At 40.1% G+C, this 17,829-nt stretch overlaps 1 protein-coding gene across 12 annotated transcripts in view; it reads right to left on the bottom strand.

Annotated features, from left to right (window-relative positions):
* Positions 1 to 17,829, bottom strand: part of SFMBT1 (Scm like with four mbt domains 1) — a 128,019-nt gene that overhangs the window by 84,824 nt on the left and 25,366 nt on the right. The window contains exon 3 of one of the 12 annotated variants that reach the window (XM_053897088.1): positions 3,549 to 3,613. The exons of the other annotated variants lie outside the window; for them this stretch is intronic. The gene's annotated coding sequence lies outside the window, so the exon portion shown is untranslated. The remainder of the gene's footprint in view (positions 1 to 3,548; positions 3,614 to 17,829) is intronic. 12 annotated transcript variants of the gene reach the window in all.

Genomic DNA, 17,829 nt, shown 5'->3' on the forward strand with positions numbered 1-17,829 from the left:
AAGCAAGCAATTACTATATGCTCATTACAAAATACTATGCTGGAAAAAAAATTGGTCGAGATTGTAATTTGCTCTTATAAAGCAATAATTCACCATACACACAGTCTTCGCCTACAAATGAAGAAGCCAAGAAGGATACTCTTATACAGAGTTTCCAACAGAAGGGTCTGTTCATAAGACATTTATGCAGAGAGAAGAGAAAAACCTTCAACTTGCTTATCAGTTGCAACTGTTTGTCTACCAATTCAACTGGGTAGTGGTGCATTAGAAAAAATACCTACCACAAACGACTTGCTAAGAGTCACTGCATTTTGTAATTAAAGAGATCATACACAACTATACCACTGGGTAACAGAATAGAAGAGAAGGAGATGTTTCTTTTAACAAAAGTAATCCAACTAATAAATGATGAGGGAATAACAGAGCCTCTAATAAAATCAATTAATGGATCTAAGTGTTGACCATCAGTAACAGCTCACATCAATCACAAAACAAAAGACAACCTGAAACATTACGTATCCCCTGATGGAAGAATACAACACCAACTATGAAAAAGTCTTGGGGGGGGGGGGGGGGTGGTGGGAAATCAAACCAGAATTGGATGGATGGCGCTTCTAGATCCAAGAGAGAGGTCAGAGGAACAGGACAAACATCACCATTTACCTCAACTTTTACCATTTACCTCAACTTTTACTTCACACCATACATAAAAACTCAAAATGAATCATAAACCTAAATGTAAGAGCTAAAATTACAAAAGAAAAAAAAAGAGAGAGCTAAAATTATAAAACACCTAAAAAAAAAATAGGAGAAAATCTTTTGACCTGGATTGGTGAACATTTTTTGTTTTTTATTTTTAAAGAGAATTTTATTTTAAGTAGGCTCCACACCCAATGTGGGGCTTGAACTCACGACCCCAAGATCCAGAGGAGTATGCTCTACTGACTGAGTCAGCCAGGTGCCCCCAAAGATTTTTTTTTAGATATGACCCCCAAAAGGCAGAAATAATAAAGAAAATATAACAAACTGGGATTGCATCAAAGTTTAAAACATTTTGCTATTCAAAGATTTCATTAAGAAAAAGAAAAGAGGGGCGCCTGGGTGGCTCAGTCGGTTAAGCGGCCGACTTCGGCTCAGGTCATGATCTCGCGGTCCGTGAGTTCGGGCCCCGCGTCGGGCTCTGTGCTGACAGCTCAGAGCCTGGAGCCTGTTTCAGATTCTGTGTCTCCCTCTCTCTGACCGTCCCCTGTTCATGCTCTGTCTCTCCCTGTCTCAAAAATAAATAAAACGTTAAAAAAAAAATTTTTTTTAAAAAGGAAAAGAAAAGATATGGGGCACCTGAGTGGTTCAGTTGATTTGGCACCTGCCTCTTGATGTCAGCTCAAGTCATGATCTCACTCACGGTTCATTGCGTTTGAGCCCCGAGTCAGGCTCCTTACTGGCAGTGTGGAGCCTGCTTGGGATTTTCTCACCTCACTCTCCCCCTCTCTGCCCCTCCCCCACTCACTCTCTCTCAAAATGAATAAAGTTAAAAAATAATAATAATAGAATAAAATATTAACCATTAAAAAAGTCACAAACTGGGTGGAAAATTTGCAAAACATTTATCTGCCAATAAATGATTTGTATATAAAAGCTCTCTTACAACTCAATAAACAATCCAATTTTTTTTAAACAGGCAAAAAATGTGAATAGAGACTTTAACAAAGAAGATGTATGAATGGCAAAGAAACATAGGAAAAGACACTTCATTAGTCATTAAGGAAAATTAAAACCTCAACGAAATATTATTACATACCAACGATAATGGCTAAAATGAATGACTAGCAATACCAAGAGTTAACAAGGATGTAAAGAGACTGCAGCTCTCACACAATGCTGGTGCCTTGAGCTCACAGTTCGTGAGTTCAAGCCCCACATCGGGCTCCACACTGACAGTGCGTGGAGCCTGCTTCTGATTCTCTTTCTCCCTCTCTCTCTGCTCCTTCCCTGCTGGCACTTGCTCTCTCAAAATAAATAAAACTTAAAAAACAAAACAAAACCATAACCATAAAAAACATTTACACAAGTGCTCACTGCTATGAACTGGAAACAGCCCAAATGGCCACCTATTAGTGAAGACATACACAACAGAATAATCCTCAGCAATAAAATGAACTACTACTGATACTTGCAGTAACAGGGATAAATTTCAAAAACATCATACTAAATGAAATATGCCAGACATAAAAGACTACATACTGTATGATTCTATTTATATGAAATATGTACAAAAAGCAAAACTGTAGAGAAAAATGCCATCAGTGGTTGCCTGAGGCCAGGGCATAAGCAGGGGTTATTGGTAATGGTCACAAGATCATTTGGGGAGGTGATGGAACTATTCTAAAACTAAATTGTGGTGATAGTTGTGTGACTGTATCAATTTATTACACTCAATTTAATTAATAATATCAACATGGGGAAAGGGGTTCTATAACACCTAAACAAGTGCGTATATATATATGTACGTGTATGTGTATGTATGTATGTATGTACGTATGTATTTATCAACGTTCCAGAAACCTCAATTTTTCCAAATCCTCTGGTCATCCTGAGCAGAGAATCTCTCACTTTCAAACATTTTGAATCCAATAGAAAGTGGCTGGCAGCTCACATTCCCCATGCTCTCACCAATGAGTCGCTCTTCATTTCTAACACAGAAACCACACTACTGTTCTAGCTAAGGAAGGAAATGAGTGGAGAAAAGAAGATCACCACCTGTTTTAAGCTTTGTTTTCTGTGTCACTGTCCAGTTTATCCTTTGAAAGTTTCAAATATTAATTGCACTGTATACTGTGTTATTTCTGAATTATAACAAAGGTAAGAAAATTATTATTTCAAATTAACTCCACATTCAGTAGTTAGGAAGTATTCTCTCCTGTTTAATTGCATACAGTAAGTGCTCATTTAAGTGAAATGCCCTGCACAGAATAAGTGGGGCAAAAACCGATGCCTGTCCTGAGGGCCCTAAACCCCACAGTCCAAGACCGCTGCCTGCGACCCAAAGCCCTATAGCCATGGGGCTGATGAGCCCACAACTCTGGACCTAGTCAGCACCAGCTTGCTAAGCCTGGAGCAAAAATTCTCAAAACAGCCTCCTCTTTTCCCCAAGATGCAGGTTATTAAGCACAAAAACAATAAGAAAATAAAATAAGTCAAGTTTAATTTAATCAGAATTATTATTTATACATAGATTTCCAGTAGCTGGTTGTTTGTGTGTTTTGAGTCTTTGCCCAAAATATTTTACAAAAATATATTACATTTTCATTCCAAAAACAGAGCTATTCTTTTTATATCTTAGTTTCAAAAGAGAAAAACCTCTATAGGTTCTGCATAACAGCCAATACCACAAATCAAATTGCAATCTTCATACAGAAAAGAACTTAAAATAATGACAATACCAACTGGATATTAATACTATTAAAAAGATTAACTGATTTTTACATGTGATAAAGGATGTTATAGTTTTAAAAAGTCATAAGTTTAGAGATAAATACTGAATTACTTACGAAGTAATGTAATACTCAAGATTTGCTGCAAAATGATGCAGTGAAGGAGGCAAAACTGTGTGTACCTGTCAGAAAGGAAAGTATAGATAAAATGAGCCAGCCACATGTTGCTAACTGTGGAAACCCAGTAATGGGATTTTCTGATTCTGTGTATTGAATACTGCCATAATAAAAAGTAAACCATGAAGTAAAATTACACTGATAAATCAGCCTTCTCAGAAGTTACAACAAAGAAGCAGCATGACCATTAATTGTTTTAAACACAGAAATAAAAAGGATGCATAGTAAGTGACATTGTGATATTCACGGTGCTATTACTCTACTGGAGAGACTGCTGCATTTTGAGGAGTGAGACGGGTGGTTCCCAAGACTAACATCCAAAACACAGTTTGTATTTTAGAGTCTTTCTGGAAAATCAATGCTATTTAACAAGTATGTATTGACTAAAAGATCATCGCTGTTACCTGGCTATTTCCAATTTCTGACCATTCTTTTATTCAAACATGTATTCTTTCAACAATGAATTTGTTGAAGCTAGAAAAGTAAGAGGAAAAAAACTGGTCTATCATTGGAAACTCATCTTCTGAAGTTATAAACATGGGATTTTAACTAAAAAAGAAGCAACTGCTAGGTCACATTTAGTTAATGGAACAGAAATTTATGGTTCCTCCTGTTTTATGTTCTCACAGCATGGACATTTTCCTTCATAGTACTCAGGGGCATTTCTTTCTACTTTTTAATGAATTGCTTTTAATGACTTAGGTAGTTTTATCCTGATTTTCACTTTCTTTAACTCTTTATGTTTATTTTTGAGAGAGAGAGAGCGAGCGAGCGAGTGCATGCGTGCATAGGGGAAGGGCAGAGAGAGAGGGAGACAGAGGATCTGAATCGGGTTCTGTGAGATCATGAACTGAGCCTGAGTTGGAGGTTTAAATGACGGAGCCATCAAGGCGCCCCCTGATTTTCATTTTTACTTATGGTAGGTAATCAAGTGGCAAATTCCTGAGATTTTGAGACAAACTTCTTTATCTCTCACGTACATGGATCTTAAGCCACTCAAGCCTTGAGTAGCATAATCATTCACTTGTACCACCTTGAACCTCCAACTTGACCTCAGCCACTACATGCATCTGCTAAGCTGAAGTGATCCATCCCTGATACCAAAATGGGTCAAAGGGAGGGACAAAAGGGGTCGCAACTATCTCAGTTTCTTGACAAGGTACTCACAGTGCAAAAGTATTCATCTTTTGCTGAGGCAAAAGGACAGTTAAGTCAGATGTGCTGTGACTTAACAAAATGCAGTATTAGTACAGAGTAATACCTTTTTTCAGTGCAAATTCAGATTTTTTTGTGTGTTTCTGTTTTTAAATTCTTCGGAGTGGGGTTAAAAGTAGTCAGATCACTTTCCTTATCAAATAGAAAAAAACATACTGAATATGGTCCCTATACTTTGAGGGCTTGGACATCAGTTGAGAAAAACCTAAAAGCACAAAAGAGGGCAAATGAGGACTACTAAATGCTCAGGAGAGACTGTACGTACAACGGGAGTAAAGTACAGGGAGGCTGTGGTTTAAAAGCCAGGTCCAGGATGAGAATGTAATTTTGAAAAACAGGAGAGATGAACACCGTTCCGGGCAAAGGGTAAGAGCAAAGGCACAGAGATGGGAAGTGCAATGTGTGTCTCAGACACAGCAACTTGACCAGTTTGGTTTGGGTTGAGGACTTCAAGACAAGAAAGAGGGTAAGACTGGAAAGTTAGGTTGGACTCCAATCTGAAGGAAATACGGGCACACTCAAGGTTTGTGAACAGGGCTAAGTGACCTGAAAGTAAGTGGTAGCATGCACCCAGAGAGACAGGCAGTGATGCTCAGGACAGAGAGGAAGAGCCTGGAAGCTGGTTCAGGGGGTGCTTCCTTAGTAATTCTAAAAAGACCAGAAATATGAGAAAAGGAAGTGACAAGAAAAAAATACCTCATTTTTTTTAATGTTTATTTATTTTCGAGAGAAAGAGAGAGACAGAGTATGAGCAAGGGTGGGGCAGAGAGAGGGAGACACAGAATCTGAAGAAGGCTCCAGGTTCTGAGCTGTCAGCACACAGCCCAATGCAGGGCTCGAACTAACTGACAGCAAGACCATGACCTGAGCTGAAGTCGGATGCTTACCCAACTGAGACACCAGAAATACTTCATTTTCGTAACACATCTACAATTCACAAAGGACTTTTGCTTAAATGATCTCATTTTACCCTCAGAACAATTTGTAGTGGAACATGTGTCATTTCACATATAAGAATCATTGCTCGGGGCAGTTCCTTTGGTGACTGTCACTCCATGTTTCTGTGACTACTTATCTCTTAGCCACTAGACTGTAAGCTCGATGAGGGTACTGCAGGGACCATGTAGATTTCTGTTTGCCCCGGTATGCCTGTAGCCTTGCAAAGGGCTCCACTCGGTGCCTGCCTCCAGTAGATCTTCATTACATATGTGATAGATGAGGCAGCAAGTGAAGAGCATATTTCTTTTTCTACTCTTGTTCCAACGGCATGAAAATGCTTTTTCAACCAAAAATGTTTATTTTGTTCTGCTTTTTTTTTTTTAATGTTTTATTTATTTTTGAGAGAGAGGGAGAGAGGGAGCATGAGAGGCGGAGGGGCAGAGAGAGAAGGAGACACAGAATCCAAAGCAGGCTCCAGGCTCTGAGCTGACAGCACAGAGACCGACGTGGGGCTCAAACTCACAAACCGTGAGTTCATGACCGGAGCCAAAGTCGATGCTTAACTGACTGAGCCACCCAGGTGCCCCTGTTCTGCTTTGTTTTAAATGACTGTTCTGACAATAAAAAGGCTTTGACAATTACAATACTTTTTCCCTTAAGTACCTCTTACAATACCTCTTTTTCCCTTCAGAAGGGAAAAGAAAAAACTGCACAAAAGTAAAGCAGGTTCTCCCACCTTCACAGAAGTTACCAGAAAGTCACTCTGAGTGATATATTACTAAGAATACAAAAAAGGTTAACATTTGGTATTTTTTCAAAAATTTTCTATTTTCTTGCAGAATGGACTGGATACTAAGAAAAATAACTATGTACATGAGCACTGACAGAGCTGAGGTGAGAAACCCTGGCCTAGAACATTTGTGGCAGAAAGCAAGAAAATGCTCCAGAGAATAATGGAAAGTGTGCTTGAGAGGGCTCCCACCGGCCAAATCTGGGATGATTTACACATCAATATAAGCAATGAGGATAGCAAGATTATACTTCACTGAAAAGAACAGAAAAAATGAGTCCATATTGATATAAATTTATGATAAATTAATTGAAAGACTGATGAGGAATGGGATAGTTTCAAAATACCCACAAAATACTAATTATAAAAATACTAATTGCCAATAAGATATGAGACACAGCATCATTTCTGTGATATTCCTGCCAAAAATTCATAACCTGAGTTTATTTTTTTTTAATGTTTATTTATTTTTGAGAGAGACTGCAAGCAGGGGAGGGGCAGAGAGAGAGAGGAAGACAGAGAATCCCAAGCAGGCTCCGTGCTGCCAGCATGGACATGGGGCTTGAACCCACAAACCATGAGATCATGACCTGAGCTGAAATCAAGAGTTGGATGCTTAACCAACTGAGCCACCCAGGTGCTTCTCTGTTTTTTTGTTGTTGTTGTTGTTTATTTACCTTGAGAGTGAGAGAGACAGAGACAGTGTGAGCGGGGGAAGGGCAGAGACAGAGGGAGAGAGAGAGAAAATCCCAAGCAGGCTCTGCACTGCCCGACACAGGGCTTGAATTCACGGAAACCATGACCAACCATGAAATCATGACCTATGCCTAAACCAACAAGAGACGGATGCTTAACTGACTGAGCCAACCAGGTACCCCATATATGTATATATGAAGATTATATTTATTACTTTCAGTTTGGAGAGATACTAATTATTTTTAAAATACTTAACAATTTTTGAAACAGTAAAAAGCAGAGAAAAGTTTATGTACAGTACAGAAATCTTCCCTACCTCTCCAACCTTCAGCAGTAGGTTGTAGGTTTGGCATATGTAGATAAATATATGTGGTTAAAAAAAAAAATACACACACATATTCTCTCCAACAGAGGAAAGAATTCTTCCTACAAAGGATTCTCTTTGTATGAAGAGTACTCAGTGAGTCTCACATCTGGTTACTAGGGAAGTAATGTGAAATAGTGTTGCATAATAAAAAACAGGCTTTACACATAGTAATTCCGACTTCAAACTCCAGTTCATCACATACAAATTCATGACCTTGGAAGATTTTTCACTGTCTGGGTCTCAATGTTCCAGGCTATAAAGTGGGAATGCCACCTTTTCGTAGAGTGGCTCTGAGGAGGAAATGAGATGGCATGTTTGAGAGTGCCTTCCCGGTTAATAGCACTCAAAACTAGTTAGTTCTCTCCTGCTCCAAGCAACTGATTCACAGCTGTGTCTAACTGGTAAGTTGGCATCTTGGTAAACCTGAGAAGTACGCTTACTAACACCAAACAACTTTTCAGGCTAAAGGGATACAAAAGATCCCTTTGTTACAATACTCTTGCTTTAAAGATAGGAAATAAGACCCTGGACTCCTGCTATGCAGAGACGAACCACCTCCCACCACAGAGAAACCAGCACTGGCTTGGAGCTCTGATCACTTGCACATGCTCTCATTTCATCTTCACAAAACTCAGACACAAGCATTATCATAATTGAACAGGCGAGGAAACCAAGGCTCAAGCAAGACTGAGAAACTTATTTAGAATCCTGACTCCAAAATTCACGAATTTCCCACTATATGCCATCTCTGTTGTTTCCAAACATGACTAAGAAAGACACAACATGCGGGGATGCCTGGGTGGCTCAGTTGGTTAAGCATCCAACTTCAGCTCAGGTCATGATCTCCCGGTTTGTGAGTTCGAGCCCCACGTCGGGTTCTGTGCTGACAGCTCAGAGCCTGGAGCCTGCTTCTGATTCTGTGTCTCCCTCTCTCTCTCTGCCCCTTCCCCACTAATGCTCTAACTCTGTCTCAGAAATAAATAAACGTAAAAAAAAAAATTAAAAAAAAAAAAAGAAAAAGAAAGACACCACATGTATAGGTTTAAAAGCTTTTCTGGGGGCACCTGGGCGGCTCAGTTGGTTAAGTGTCTGACTCTCGATTTAAGCTCAGATCATGATCTCATGGTTGTGAGGTTGAGCCCTGCATCTTGCTTCACACTGAGTGGGGGGCCTACTTGGTATTCATTCTCCCTCCCTCCCTCCCTCTCTCTCTCTCTCTCTCTCTCTCTCTCTCTCTCTCTCTCTCCCTCCCTCAGCCCCTCCCCCACCTATCCTCTCAATCTCTAAACAAACAAAAAACAAACAAATAAAAGCTTTTCTGTGCCCTAGACACTCAAGCTATTAGTCCTTTACTCCCATGTTCCCAAAATGTTATCACTATAAAACAGAAATTACTTAACCCCTAAATCTATCAATATTCTCAGCAATTTACAATATTCACTCTCCTATCGTAGACTTGTTTACTGAAAATCAGCAACAGTGCTAATAAATAAGGTAAATTTCTTAAAATGTCTTCCTACCTTTGTATGTTCTCTTATTCCCACCTTTTTTTTTTTTTTAAGTTTATTTATTTATTTTGAAAGAGAGAAAGCAGTAAGAGGCACAGAGAGAGTGAGAGAAAGAATCCCAAGCAGGCTCTACACTGTCTGCACGGAGCCCGTCATGGGGCTCAAATTCACAAACCATGAGATCATGACCTGAGCCGAAATCAAGAGTCAAATGCTTAACCAACTGAGCCACCCAGGTGCCTCTATTCCCACCTTTTTAGAAGTTTATTTATTTCTTTTAGTAAGCTCTACACCCAATGTGGGGTTCAAATTCACAACCCAGAGATCAAGAGTCACATTGCTTCTCCAATGGAGCCACTCAGGCGTCCCTACAGCAAGGTTCTTAAGCTGGAGTCCTAGGGTCTACAAAGAGAACTCAGGGGTCCGAGAATATGAACAAGAGGAAGTTGTGACACCTGTTTTCATTAACCTCCAACTAAAGTTAAGATTGCCCTCAGGGGCACCAAAGATTGCCTTCAAACATGAGTGTAGGCAACAAATCACAGCAACATTCACAGTAACTGTAACTCTGTCACCACTGAAAGAACAGATATTTTCATATCATGTTACAGGTGTTACAGATCTATGTAACTAACTGCCTTTGTGATCGTATATATTTCATTTGTTTAAAACCTGAGAACAGGTCTATACACTTCACTAGCTTACCAAAGGGGTTCATGAATATCAAAAAGCTTAAGAACCCTTGGTTTTGAACAACAAAGTTGATAACTGATGAGAATTTGAGAGAATACAGGAAAAAAAGTTTGGTGCCGGATAATATAATCCTCCATTCTATGAGTAAATTTGGCTTTTAAACACAACATGAGTTTCATTCAACAAATATTTTCTGGTTTCTATACTGTGCTCTGTTGTGTAGCCACTATAGACATAAACATTATCCCTTTGCTTCAACTAGTGGAAGAGAAAACAGAAGCAAGTAACAAGGTAGAATAACTTAAATACTAAAAGAGAAGGACAATAGAAACCTTTGAGCTCAAACAATGGATTCTCTCATTGTGGTCAAGCAAACAAGCAGGGCACATCTGGGAAAGGGAGAAGAATCAGAAAACTATTCTAGCTCTCAGTTGCTCCTACAGCCTGGAGTGCAGGGGGAGAAGGCAAAGGGAGACAGATATCAAGAGGGAACAGCTAGGCAGTGAATGCACACTGCTTCCTGTCTGTCCAGCCAGGGGAAAACAGCTCATGGGTCCTGATTCAACCCTGTGTTGAGCTGGGCTGGTAGGCCCTTTCTATTCCTTTTTTTTTTTTTTTTTTTAGTGTTTATTTATTTTTGAGAGAGAGAGGGAGAGACAGAGTATGAGCAGAGGAGTGGCATAGAGAGAGGGAGACACAGAATCCAAAGCAAGCTCCAGGCTCTGAGCTGTCAGTACAGAGACCGATGCGGGGCTCGAACTCACAGACCGCGAGATCGTGACCTGAGCCACCCAGGCGCCCCTGGCCCTTTCTATTCCTAAGATGCTTTAGGGAAAGGAAATTATACAGGAATTTGCTTAATTTTCTTTACACAAAGTAAATAGGAAAAATACACATGGGGGCACATGGAGCCATGTTTCAAAGTAAGGTGACATTCCCTTAATTTGTCAAACAAAATATAGTATGTCTGCCTAATGACATTTTATTTATAGCATAGTATTTGTTTTACAGTAGCTGACTCTGAAAGTGGCAAAAGGGCCTCTGTCAATATATATAGAACCTAACTCATAAAACAAGATGTTTAAATACAGAATGTGCTCAAAGTTTCCCCTACTGAAATTTAATCCCATAATATTTTCTATATCCTATCAACAAAGGACACCAAGTAAAAGATAAAACTATCCTAGGCAAAGACCACTAACCTTATAACATCCATTTCATATCTTTAGAACTGTCTCCCAGTATTTACCAACACAATTAGAAACCAACATGTTTACAAGGTTTTTTTTTTTAATGTTTATGTATTTTTGAGAGAGAGAGAGAGAGCGCACAAGCAGGGGAGGGACAGAGAGAAAGAGAGGGAGACACAGAATCGGCAGCCTCCGGGGTCTGAGCTGTCAGCACACAGCCTGATGCAGGGCTCAAGCTCGTGTACCGCAAGATCATGACCTGAGTTGAGCCAAAGTCGGACGCTTAACCAAGTGAGCCACCCAGGTGCCCCTGTTTACAATGTTTTCTTGACCATTCTCACAATTTACCTGTGACCACTACTGAGCATCTCCTTTGTTCCTGGCACTACCCCAGGGATAGCCAAGCAAGTTACAAAGCTCAGTCTTGTCCTGCCCTAAAGGATTTTACAATTAGGGACAGAACCACTGGGAGAATCTTTGAAATGCAAGGCATTAGAAAAAGCTGCACAGAGAAAAGAGCATTAACTGTGAGCCAAGATAGCTGCAAACAGCTTATCAAAATCAAAGCATGAGCTTCACCTTGAAGGATGGAAAAAACCTTGGAAAGCCAGAGGAAAGGGTAGAAGACATTCCCAACAGAGCAAGCAGCATGCAAAAGCCAGAAAAGTAACATGAGGCTGGCATCAGCTGGCAGGGGTGGGAGGCGTGGGGTGGGGGGGTATATGCTTGCATGTAAGGTGGCGGGAGAAATCAGTCTCCTGGTATACAGAATAACAAGGCCACAAAGAAGAGTGTATGTAACATGCGAAAGCTGTATACTCCAAAAAGGCACTGATGAGGAAGGACTTGAGGAGTACCAGATTTTAATCTGTCACCTGACATACACACAATTATAGGACACTTAGGACTAGAGGCAGACCAGCAGGAAGGTACTGACTAGCCCTGGCATGAGCTCTTGGCGCAGAGAAGCAGGCCTCAGAATGGCAAGGAAAAGACAGCTTGAGAGACATTTCAAAGTAGGAGATAAGAGAAAAATCAAAGAGGATTCCCAGTCGTATCACAGCAAAGGCCAAAGAGCGAAGAAGAACATGAGATTTGGGACTCTGGTGTGCTCCACTGGGACACTATCCAGATGAAGCATCCCAGAAGCAGTTGATGGCAGGAGACAGAGTGTGAGGCTGAGCTGCAGGTGGACGAGTCCATCGGCACAGCACAGGTGGCTGGATATCAAAATCTCCAGGAGTGACCACAGAATGAAGAAAAGGAGGTGAAATAAGGGCAGGGAGGGGTGAGAAATTAACACTTTGTCAGCCACTGGATGACTCACTTTGTATACACTACACAGAGAAACCAAGAGGTAAGAAGAAAACTTCTTGTCCCCAAGAGTGAGCCACCGACAAAGCCAAGTAGAAAGAAGTTCAAGGGAGAACGAAGACTGAGAAAAGGGCGCTGGTCTTGCCAAAGTGAAGACCGCTGGCAACCTCCCCTCCAGGAGGCTCTCCAAGGGCTGCCACAGGCAGGGGCTGTGATGCAGGTGGCTGAGGAGAGAGTGGGTAAATACAAAGTGAATTCAATGAAGGGCAGGTAAGTGTAAATTCAGATATCTGGGCAAGTGAACAAGACTTAATTGCCACTGAAAAAGGACAGCATGCTGTGCAGTTCTCACAATGCTTTGTTTATCTTAGTGACCAGGAAAACACTGACCAATAAGCACAAAGGTCAAGAGTTAGGGCCCACACTTCTTATTATTCGAGGTGCTCAAACTAAAGGAAAGTGACAACCACATTTTCATTTTTGCAAGTTCAAGCCCATGACCGACAAATAGAGTTCAGCTATCAATATAATAAATTAACATATACTTATTAGAACATATTCCACCTGCTTTACTGTTGGAAAACAGTCTCTCAAAATGGAGTGCTGGGCTGCCTGGGTGGCTCAGTCGGTTAAGCATCCAACTTTGGCTCAAGTCATGATCTCACGGTTCATGAGTTCAAGTCCCACATCAGGCTCTGTGCTGGCAGCTCAGAGCCTGGAGTCTGCTTCTGATTCTGTGTCTCCCTCTCTCTCTGCCCCTCCCCCACTCACACTCTGTCTCTCTCTGTCTCTCAAAAATAAATAAGTGTGACAAAAAAAATTTTTTAAATGGAGTGCTAAAGAGACTAATACAAAAACACAGAGACTGTTATGCTATTAAGAAATTAAATATTTTATACTAACTTTCCCAAAACTGAAATCATGTTATTATAAATAAAACATCCAAAAGACTAATCAAAATCATCCAGAAACTTGCTGGGATGCCTGGCTGGTTCAGTCGGTGGAGCATGCAACTCTTGATCTCAGGATTGTAAATTTGAGCCCCATGTTGAGTATAGAGACTACTTAAAAATATTAAAAAAAAAAATCTAGAAACTTGCTCTAGGATTTGATTATAATGTTAGCAAAAACACCCACCGGTTCGATGGAAAATCTTTCTCCATCTGCTCTCAGTACGGAGTCTTAAGTGGATATAGTCTGACCCCTTCACAAAAAGTGCTAAGTTATAACTCATGCGTTAGTGTGTACTCAAAATAATAAATTCATTTCTTCAATCCTTTACCTACAGGGTAAATCCTTCTAACAGAGGGAATCATAAGTAACAGTTAAACCAAGAATGGGCAGAATATGGCATCATGAGTACAACTCTCGATGACATTCGTGGCTGAGTTGTTCAGAGCCAGCCAGAGGCAAGCATTCTGCTAAGTTCACCTTTCTATCCACCACTGTTTCAAAATTTCATAATACTGAACACAATGCAAGAACTATGCCACCAGATAAACAAATTCCAGATAACAGGTTCCTTGCAGATTCTGGAGCTAACTGGAACTATAACAGACATTCACCATCCTTAATGAGTCATGAACTCAGGATGCAAACCTCACCTGTTACAAAACATGATCTGATACCATCTTACCTTACATAAAAGAAGAGATGTTTTCTTAAAGACGTGTTAACGATTTTCAACAAAAGAATGGGTAAAAAATGATGAACTGATGACCATTTCCCTCTGCCTTTTATCAGAAACATTTTTACAAATTTCTGTTGCAGAAAAATACATTTTGGGGCGCCTGGGTGGCTCAGTCAGTTAAGCATCCGACTTCAGCTCAGGTCACGATCTCACGGTCCATGAGTTCGAGCCCCGCGTCGGGCTCTGGGCTGACAGCTCAGAGCCTGGAGCCTGTTTCAGATTCTGTGTCTCCCTCTCTCTGACCCTCCCCCGTTCATGCTCTGTCTCTGTCTCAAAAATAAATAAACATTAAAAAAAAATAAAAAAAAAATCATAATCTTTACACTTAAACTTTTTCCAAATGGATTTCCTCATCTTCTATCATTTCCTCTTAGATATTTTACTGCACATTCTAAAGCCCCAATTCAGGAAAGAATACAGACCACTTTGCAGAAAGTTTTTAGAACCACACTACCCAATGAATCATTTAACAATAAATAAAAAAATCCACCTAAGAGTTGTCACGGGCAACAGGTATTCCTTGGTAAAAAGTTCTGAAGAAAAACAGCACATCTAGTCCTACCTTGTAACTGTACAGCCATTTACAACATTCTTTATTTGCAAATCACAAAATCAGATGTCCTAGGCCTGACAGGGGTGTCCTAGGCTCTCTTGGGACTGGACTCTTGAGAGCAGACACGCCTTCACTGAGTGTTGATGGAGTGAATAAATCAACAGACACAGCTGGCATCAACTTCAATACAGCAGAGAGAAATCATGAAGTGGAAGGGCCCCCAAAACGAAAACGTAACACAACCTCATCTTGGGGGGCCTGGCTGGCTCACCTCGTAGAACGTGAGACTCCTGATTTTGGGGTGGGGAGTTCCAACCCCACACTGGGTATGGAGTTTACTTAAAAAAAAAAAAAAATTTTTTTTTAAATAAAGCAACCTCACCTCAATAATCATTTAAAATGCCAAAATCATCTTGGAGTCATATAAAAACCAAGAGACCTCCATCTACTCATTTTCTAGTCAATTGTTAACTACTGGCATGTCTAATGACTGTGTAATGATATCTCACTGTGTTTTTTCTTCTTTGTGCGCAATCTGTTTTTTTTTTTCTTCGCATTTCACTGTGTTTTAATATCTATTCCCTCAATTAAAGCCACAAGTATGGCTGTAAACAAAAAGAGAGAGACAGACAGACAGGCAGAAACAAATATCAGCAAAGATATAGAGAAACTACAACTCTCACATATTGCTAGTGGGAATGTAAAATGACACAGCCACCTTGGAAAAAGTCTGGCAATTTCTAAAAAAGTTATGACTTGGCAATTCTACTCCTAGATACCTATCCAAGAAAATATTACACACAAAACTTGTACATAACAGCATTATTTATAACACCAAAAAGTGGAAACAACCAGAATGTCTATCAATTGATGAATGGACACATAAAATATATCCATACAGTAGAATATTGTCTAGCAATAAAAAGAGATAAAACACTGATACATGCTACAACATGGATGGACCTCAAAAACTTCATGCTAAATTAAAGAAGCCAATAACAAAAATTCATGTCTATCATTTATACAAAATGTCAGGAATAGGCAAATCTAGGTGCACCTGGGTGGCACAGTCGGTGAAACCTCCGACTTCGGCTCAGGTCATGATGTCACAGTCTGTGAGTTCAAGCCCTACGTCAGGCTCTGTGCTGACAGCTCAAGCCTGGAGCGTGCTTCAGATTCTGTGTTCCTTCTCTCTCTGCCCTTCCCCCACTTGTGCTCTGTCTCTCTCAGTCTCTCAAAAATAAACAAATGTAAAAAAAAAAAAAAAGAATAGGCAAATCTAAAGAGACAAAAAGTAGAGATCGCCTCGGGCTGAGGAAGGAGGGGGACAGGGACAGGAGGTAACCACTAATGTGTACAAAGTTTCTTTCTGGAATAATGAAAATGTTGTAAAATTAGATTACGATGATAGTGGCACACCGTAAATATACGAAAAACCAATGAATTGTGTAAGCAGGTGAACTTTATGATATGTAAATCATATCTCAATAAAACTATTTTTAAAATAAGAGAAAAAATAAAGTCTACAATTGTCTTTTAATTTTCTGCCTCAGATGGTAAGGTATGCAGTAGGGAAGATTTATTTCATCAAAACCAATATAAGTTTTTCTCTTAGACTACTGTCTTTTTTAGTATCATACTTTAGCAGCAAAAGAAAATTTAGAGCATTCTAAGATACAGAACATAGTCATTAATAAATTAAAGGACAATGGAAGAGGGGCGCCTGGGTGGCTCAGTCGGTTAAGCATCTGACTTCAGCTCAGGTCATGATCTCACAGTCCGTGAGTTCAAGCCCTGCGTCGGGCTCTGTGCTGACAGCTCAGAGCCCGGAGCCTGCTTCAGATTCTGTGTCTCCCTTTCTCTCTGCCCCTCCCCTGCTCATGCTCTCTCTCTGTCTCAAAAATAAATAAAAACATTAAAAAAAATTTTTTTTAAAGGACAATCAAAGAAAAAGTACTAGAACTCTTTTTTTTTTTTTTTTTGGCTTAGTAATTTAGAATTTACTTTTGTAAAAGCAAGTTGACAAATATTAAAATGTTAGCTGACTCAGTGCATTTCTGTTCATTCAAAGATCAAACTCAGTTACTGCTTTTCTACAACTAGCCACAGGAGTTACAAGGGCACTCCTAAACTTGTAATGTAAACTGAGAAAAATCTGCTTAAAACATAATGCCAAGAGGCGCACCTGGGTGCCTTAGTCAGTTAAGCATCTGACTCCTGATTTCAGCTCAGGTCATGATCTCACACTTTGTGAGATCAAGCCCTGCACTGAGCTCTGCAGTGCAGAGTCCGCTTGCTATTCTCTCTCTTCCTCTCTCTGAGCCACCCCCCCAGCTCCCTCCCCTACACATACATACACACACACACACACACACACACACACACACACACACACACACACGCCTGTTCTCTCTCTCTCTCCCTCTCTCAAAATAAATAAACTTTTTAAAAAATGATTTAAAAAAAACAATGCCAAGAAGAAGAAAATATAAAATCCAAGTGTTTTATGCCTAAATTCATTACAATGCCTCTAAAATAACAAAGCATTAATGTGGGATTATCTGTAAATGGGGGTACATCATATTACTATCTCTTCATTTGTGTATGTTTAAAACGTCCCATAATAGGAGCACGTGGGTGGCTCAGTCAGCTAAGCAGCCGACTTTAGCTCAGGTCATCTCATGGTTCATGGGTTCAAGCCCCACATTGGGCTCCGTGCTGACAGTGCAGAGCCTGCTTGGGATTCTTTCTCTCCCTCTTTCTCTACCCCTCCCCCATTCGCTCTCTTTCTCTCTCAAAATAAATGAATAAACTTAAAAAACATAAAATGAAATAAAATGTCCCATAATAAAAAAAAGTCCCAAAATAAAAAGTTAAATAAATAAAAGCAAATGCCTCTAAGAAGTCAAAAGTAAGTGTCTCTGGGTCACAGATATTTTCCTGGCTCAAGTGCACTCTCTTGCCACTTGGAGATTTAATTTAAATGAATTGACGACAGGTTCTAAAGGTGTTTTCATAAGACATCAACTCCTTGGGAACACATGAGGACACAGGAAAGCAGGACTGCCCTGCCACCTGCTCTGGGTCACAGCCTCCCAGCCCCTGCATTGTCGGCCCAGCACCTTCCTACAGAGTTTCCAATAACCACGGTTCCAAACCAGACCAACTTCAGGGTAGGAATAAAACCATTTGAAGGGAGAAAGTAGGGGAAGCATGCAGAAGAAGAAAATAAGTGTTTTTTGCTTAAATTCAAATAGAACATTTTT

Source organism: Panthera pardus, unplaced genomic scaffold (genome assembly GCF_024362965.1).
Source record: "Panthera pardus isolate Hobbes unplaced genomic scaffold, ASM2436296v1 HiC_scaffold_8, whole genome shotgun sequence".
NCBI classification, from domain to species: domain Eukaryota; kingdom Metazoa; phylum Chordata; class Mammalia; order Carnivora; family Felidae; genus Panthera; species Panthera pardus.